Genomic DNA, 7,898 nt, shown 5'->3' on the forward strand with positions numbered 1-7,898 from the left:
TTTATGAACATGATGAATAGGGTATGTCGGCCGATGTTGGAAAAGTCAGTTATCGTTTTCATTGATGATATATTGATTTATTCAAAGAGTGAGTCTGACCATGTGGAACATCTAAGAGAAGTATTGGAGATCTTTAAGAAAGAGAAATTGTATGCTAAGTTTTCGAAGTGTGCATTCTGGTTGCGCGAAGTACAGTTTCTAGGTCACGTAATCAATCCTGGAGAGAACACTGTGAACCCATATAAGATTGAGGCGATAATGAATTGGAAGAATCCGCAGAACCCGACCGATATACACAGCTTTTTAGGGTTGGTTGGCTATTATAGGAGATTCATTGAAGGCTTCTCCAAGATAGTCGCATCGTTGACCGGAATGACCCGAGAGTCAATAGTATTCAATTAGGGTAAGTTTCAAGAGGAGGCTTTTGAGGAACTAAAGAAAAGACTCACACAGGCTTCAATCCTTACTCTGCCCGATGGTGTCGAGGATTTGGCTGTTTATACTGATGCCTCGCATCGTGAGTTAGGTTGCGTGTTAATGCAACAAGGAAAAGTTATAGCTTATGCGTCCAGGCAGTTGAAGGTTCATGAGAGTATCTACCCAACGCATGATTCAGAGCTAGCAGCAGTAGTGCATGCTTTCAAGATATGGAGACATCATCTGTATGGTACTAAGTGTACTATTTATACAGATCATAAGAGTTTAAAGTACTTCTTCGAGCAGAAAGAGTTGAACATGAGACAGAGGAGATGGTTAGAGTTGACAAAGAACTACGACTGTGATATCAAATACTATCCTGGTAAGGCTAATGTGGTTGCTGACGCGCTAAGCCATAAGAATGAAGAAGTCATTGCAACAGTGAAGTTTTATAAGTTGATCATTAACTCAGATCTCTTCGGATAAATCATCAAGGTGCAGTCTGAGGTGCTTACAGATGAAGGGTTACCGAAAAAGGAAAGAATTTTCGGACAGCAAGACGAGCTGATGGATAACACTCATGGTGTGAAGACTAGGTTTGACGGTATGTGGATTCCACACCATGGAAGTCCTAGAGATCGAATCTTAGATGAAGCTCAAAAGTCGAGATACTCGATTCATCTGGGATCCACCCAGATGTATCCGGATCTGAAGAGAGACTACTAGTGGCCGGGTATGAAAAACAAAGTGGTAGATTTTGTCAGTAAGTGCTTAACTTGCCTGCAAGTCAAAGCGGAACATCAGAAACCTTATGCGAAGATGCAGTCATTAGAGATACCAGAATGGAAATTGGAACACATCACCATGGATTTCATAACTAAGCTACCCCGTACAACTAAACATCATGATACAATTTGGGTGATTGTGGACCGTTTAACGAAAAGTGCTCACTTTCTTCCTATACAAGAGGCCATCTCGTCTGAAACTTGAGAAAATGTATTTATAAAGGAGGTTGTGGCTAAACATGGAGTGTTGTTATCAATCGTGTCTGATAGAGATACTCTCTTTTCTTCGAGATTTTGGAATAAGTTCCATCAAGATATGGGAACAAGACTGAACATTAGTACGGCGTATCATCCTCAAACAGATAGGCTGTCTGAAAGGACTATCCAAACCCTTGAGGATATGCTACGTGCTTGTGTCTTAGATTTTGGAGGAAGTTGGGATGATCATTTACATCTTGCAAAATTCTCTAATAACAACAGCTACCATTCGAATATTGGTATGCCACCGTTTGAGATGTTGTATGGTAGACATTGTAGAATTCTTGTATGTTGGGGAGAGATTGGTCAAAAATAGATTGTAAGTCTAGAAGTTGTGCAAGAAACCTCTTCACGGTTTGATCAAATCAAGGCAAGAATGAAAGTTGCCCAAGACCGTCAGAAGTCGTATGTTTATAAGCGGCGACGACCAATCGAGTTTAACGTTGGTGACAATGTGATGCTCAAAGTCTCACATTGGAAAGGAATGTGACTGTTTAAGGTACATTTGACTGTTTAAGATCATAGATTGTGTTGATGAAGTAGCTTACAAGCAGGATTTGCCTGAAGAGTTAGAAGAGATTCACTCTACTTTTCATAATTCTCATTTGAGGAAATGCCTTGTTGACAACACACCTCATGTGCCATTGGTAGACATTGAGGTTGATGAACAGTTAAACTACATCGAGCAGCCGATAGTTGACCGTAGGGAAAAGCAACTTCATCATAAAGTCATTCCTTTAGTGAAAGTGATATGGAAGCATCATAAAGGATCGGATTCTACTTGGGAAGTTGAAGAAGAGATGCGCAAGTTTTACCCAGATTTGTTTAAGTAATAGTTAGGTTTCGGGGACGAAGCCTCTTTTAATGTAAGGCCACGTTCCTAGTGCCCTACATTGGACGTTAGATTTACTCATAAACACAGTTCTACAAATCAGAGTTAATTAAAACTTTCGCGGAATAGTAATATTAGTCAACCATTCATTACAAACATCCATAACTTGTCTTTTAAAAACATAAAATAAAACATAGTATTCAAAACATCACAACAAATCTTCAGATGTCAACCTCTTCAATCTTGCCATGTGTCTCGCTCAAACTAGCTGTCTCAGTCTGTTAACCTGCGTGCATACTAAAAGTCAGCTACGCTGAGTGAGTTCTAGTTAATCAGACAACATACAATACATTCACATACTTACATATGTACTCGAAGGTACATACCTTCATATTTACTTACGTACTTACATTCATACGTACTTTCATTCTTCCTTTCATACTTTCATACATACTTTCATTCATACACATATGTTTTAAAGAGCATTCTGCCCTACTACCTTCGCCGATATTTTTATGGTCGGTTCCCTACATTCGCCGATACTATTAGGGTTGGTTCCCTACATTCGTCGATACTATTAGGGTTGGTTCCCTACATTTGTCGATACTATTAGGGTCGGTTCCCTACATTCGCCGATACTTATAGGTCGGTTCCCTTTTCTAACTATACCTTTCGTACCTTTCTATACATTCATAAATATAACTTCCATACGTCCATACATCATTTATACATCATATATTTGACAATCATATCTTTACACTATCCCTTGACGGTACATGCAATATCCGAAGATCGTTTATGCATCGTCAAGCATTCATTCATACATAAATCATATAAGACATACATTTACCACTTAAGGTAAGTGTATTAACTAATCACATCGAGTATGCACACAGCCCCGAAGACATAACAAAGAATGAGGCTAGAAACTCACCTAAATTCGGTTGCGTTCACCATTTATAGTTATTCCCTTCTTGAGCTGTGCACGACTAACTATATAACAATTACACATATCATTAACTATCACTACCCATATCGCGTTTCTAGTCTAATTACAACCCTCGACGAACGGGGGTCCGGGGACAGCGCCCCTGGTAGCGAGGTTCTAGGGGCGGCAGCCCCTAGCGGTAGGGATGAGATCGGGACCGTACCGGTACCGACCAGTCCAGGTCCCGAAAATCCCGGTCCCGAAATTTGGGAATTCTTGGTATCGGTACCGAAATATTCGGTTCGGTACCGGTACCGGTACGGGACCGGTACGTGACCGGGACGGCACTGAGATTGAAGGTAAAAATTTGGGAAATACCGGTCCCGATCCCGTACCGGTACCGAAGCTCAAAAATTTGGTACCGATTCGGTACCAAACCGGTACCAATTTCGGTACCGGTATCGGTTCGGTACCGGTACCAATTTTTCTCATCCCTACCTTCGGAATCCAAGGGGCAGAGCCCCTGGCTGGGGTTAAGCTGCTAACTTAATGAAAAATTTTGTTTTCCTTAACTGTCTTAACACATTTTCCATTAGAATTTTGAATCATTAATTAATTTGCTAACTTAAAAGTCCATTGGCTTCTTTGTAATTAAATCATTCTTTTTCTAAGTCTTGAGACCACTCTATAATTCCATTAAACTTCTAGTTCTTTACTTGGTTCTTTAACGAATTGGCTTATTATAACGAACCGGTCCTTGTAACGAATTGGACCCTCTAGCGAACTGGTCCTTTGAAGAATCAGTCCATATAACGAACCAGTCCATGTAAAAAAATTTAACCTTCTAATTGGTTTTCTCTTTTAAGGAATGGTCATAGCGAATTGGGATTTAGTTCGTTATCATTTCCTTAACGAACTTGAACACTAGTTCGTTAAGCTTTCACTAACGATTCACATAACGATTTACCCCTAGTTCGTTAAACTCTACGTTAACAAATTAGGGTTAGGTCAGAGAATGTCAGACATTCTCTGACATCTTCATTATCCTCGTACGCCGTTTTCCGGCGCCACTGTCGCCGGAAAACCGTGACTTCGCCGGAAAAACGAGATTTCACTCGTTTTCCACCGTTTTTCACCGTTTTTCTTCCCGTTCGATCCAGATCTAAGCTAGGGTGACCCCTAAGCTCATCTTAGGTTCGATTTATACCCGATTCACCCGGATCTCGTGACTTTAACGGTTTAGAGGTGTCGGCTCGTCGTTTCGTGACTAAATCTAATGGATATGAGTTCATACAATATCATATTATGATTACCTTGGATCGGGATCGGTTTTCTATCTTGGTTCGGTTAAAGAAAGGAGAGAAATTAGAGAGAGAACTAAAGTGTGTGTTTTAGTGGTGTATGGAATATGTATAAAATGAATTAAATGGGTAATTATGACTTATATATTTATGGATCATGGGCTTAAGCCCATGGTCTTTCCTTCCTTCCTTCATAACCCAAGTCCATAACCCATATCCATTTAACCCAACACTAGCCCGACTCATAATAACTCATATTTCCTTTAATTAACTGAACTCGAAAAACGGGATGTTACATTTAAGGAAGGTAGACTTGTAACATCCCGAAGTTTCCATGAATAATATTAAAATATTAATTACGTTGGAAGAATTAACTTGAGTTAGTAGAAAAATAATAATAAAGATAAAAGTATGGTAGGCTAAAATAGATGGAATTAGATCATGGTCTTAGAATGAAGATGTGCCTAAGGTCCATGGGCTTAGGGAGTATAAATACTCCTTAAACCCTAAATCCTTTCCATCTCCATCATTCTACACTTTATCCTACACCATCAAAAACACACACTTAAGCTAAACACTCTCTACACTATTCTATTCAACGATCCAAGACTAACTGAAGGTAAGAAATCATTTATCTAAACTGACCCAACATGTTAGAACCCGACACCGCAGCCCCGGGATGCCGAATGAGCCGTTTGAATCTAGATCTAGCTTTTATTCGGGTGTTTAATCAATGAAATACGAGCTTAAGGACCACCTGAGCTTGGATCTGAACACCCCGAAGCTACCTGGGTTATGAACAATCAAAATCCGGCCAACCATGGTAGCTAACGGCGGCTGACGGCAGCGGAATTGAGGAAAACCCCTTAAAACGCGATCTGATCTGAACATATGCGGCGCATAAGTATGGCCGTATATGTATGTATGACGTATATGTATGTATAACGTATATGTATGCATGACCGTATACGTAGAAGCACATATTTATGTATGTGCGCATATGTATGAAAGCATAAGTTATACGGCATATAAGTCCACAAATAACTTATACGGGCTCATAACTTATGCGTCATATAAGTTATACGGATGACTTATGCGTAATAATTTATGCGCTGACTTATACGTGGGAATGACTTATACGCTGGGTGATAACTTATACGCCAAAAAACATATACGAACTTAGGTGAATTTCCAGATAAAAGAAAGATATACGGCGTATACGTATGTAAATAAAGAGTATGGACTTATACGGTGTATACGCTAAGAACAAGGAACTAATTAATAATGAAATGTAATGTTTAAAATGAGAAAGACCTAGAAAGTAGGGCCAAGGACACAAACGAGCACTAGAGTAGTAGTTAAATTATGTGCCTTATTTCAGTCAGTCGTGCACAGCTAAGGAAGGAGACTACGATTAGCTCTGAACGTAATAGAATCTATGTGAGTTTCTAGCCCCGTCTCCTTGTTATGTTTCGGGGATGTGTGCATACTCTATATGATTAGTTAATACACTTACCTTAAGTGGTAAGTGTATGATATGTGATTGTTTTATGAATGGTGTGTGAATGATATAGAAAAGATTAAGAGTATGTATGAAAGTATATAAATATAAATATAAATAAGGTAATGTATGGTTGTATGGTTGTATGCTTAAAGGGTTGCAGACCCTAATAATATTTGCGAAAGTTCCAGGGTTGCGGACCCTAATAATATATATGAAGGTTAAGGTTTGCAGACCCTAACAATATATGCGAAGGTTTCAGGGTTGCAGACCCTAATAATATCTGCGAAGGTTGTAGGGTGAAATGCTCTTTAAAACGTATAGATAGTTAGTTATGTATGAAGAATGAAAGTATGAAAGAAAGAATGAAAGAAAGGTAAACAGGTTAAGTATGTAATATGTATATTCGGATACGTATATATGCAAGTATGTGAATGTGTTGTATGTTGCACGCAGATGAATAGCCTAAGGCAGCTAGCTTGAATGAAGACACATGGCATTGGACTGAAGATTCTGGCATCTTGAGAAGAATGTTATGATGTTATAATTGTTTATGTTTTATTTGAAAGACGAATTTGAATGATGTTATGACATGATTTAAAATGTTAGGTAATATATGGTTGAAGTTTTATATTCTGAGTAAAGGTTTAATTAACTATGGATATTTATAACTGTGTTTATAAGTAAATCCAACACCAATGTAAGGCACCGGGACTAGGGCCTTACATTTTCGCGTTTTTTTTTTTGTTTTATAATTTTTTTAAATTTTTCTTAAAAAGAATTTTTTTTCTGTGGTCGAACATGGTTTTCAAAATTCTTAATTTTAAAATGATTCTCACATTATCCCAATCCTAATTCCTATCTAACTATCTATATAATTGCCTACCATAAAATCCTAGGTGTCGCTCTCAGGTTGTTCCCCCCATTCTCTAGAGCCACCAGATTGTTTGATTTATAAATGGAGGTTTCTCATGCATTTGACCCGAATTCGAGGGTATGGGTCTCACCAAACCCGGATAGTCTTTAAATAGGTTATAACATCTCATTTAATTGTAAACTATTTCATAAACAAATAATAATTTTCACGGGTCATGGGTCTCACCAAACCCGGATAACCCTTAAACGGGTTATAACATCTCATTTATTTGTGAAATAACCCCTTAACTATCAAAGAATAATTTTCACGGGCTATGTGTCTTACCAACCTCTAATAGCCCTCAAATGAGTTATAAGATCTCATTTATTGATAAACACTTTCATTATCAAACCCTAATTTAATTTATTTGCTTTACATGTTCTTCGTTGCTGGTCTATCATCTCCATCGTCGGTTAAATTCCAATACTACCCACCATCGTCAACTAAATCAACGCCTCTTTTTTCGTTAGACAAATATTTGTGTTCATGTTTGTACATTTAAAAAAATCAACATGTTCGTGTTCGTTTATGTTTGTTCGTTAAGAATCTATAAAACCTAAACATCTCAACTGATAAAACCCAGACGTTAAAAAATATAATACCAAACTAATGTATATGTATTAAATTAAAACAAAACTTTAAATAAACTCCCGTAACACGGGAAGATCAAACTAGTATACATATATATAATTCTAAGAATATCATATATGATATATGATATGGCAAATATTTTGTAACTTATATATATAAATTTGTTGTTATATGTGTCCTAATTTTTAGCACAACGATTATTTCTCTTATAATTTACAAATTTACACACATATATAAGGGGTTTATAGAGCTCTCCATTTTCTCCATTTTGACCTTTTCAACTTAACTGGGTATGCACTAATCAGTAAGGTTTATAATCGGTCTCGTAATATTAAGTTGGATTTGGTTTTGTCTTTTAAGAGTTATGAT

The sequence above is a fragment of the Bidens hawaiensis genome, unplaced genomic scaffold (assembly GCF_021521415.1).
Source record: "Bidens hawaiensis isolate Kalapana, Puna unplaced genomic scaffold, B.hawaiensis_p1.1 tig00008947_1, whole genome shotgun sequence".
Lineage (NCBI taxonomy): Eukaryota > Viridiplantae > Streptophyta > Magnoliopsida > Asterales > Asteraceae > Bidens > Bidens hawaiensis.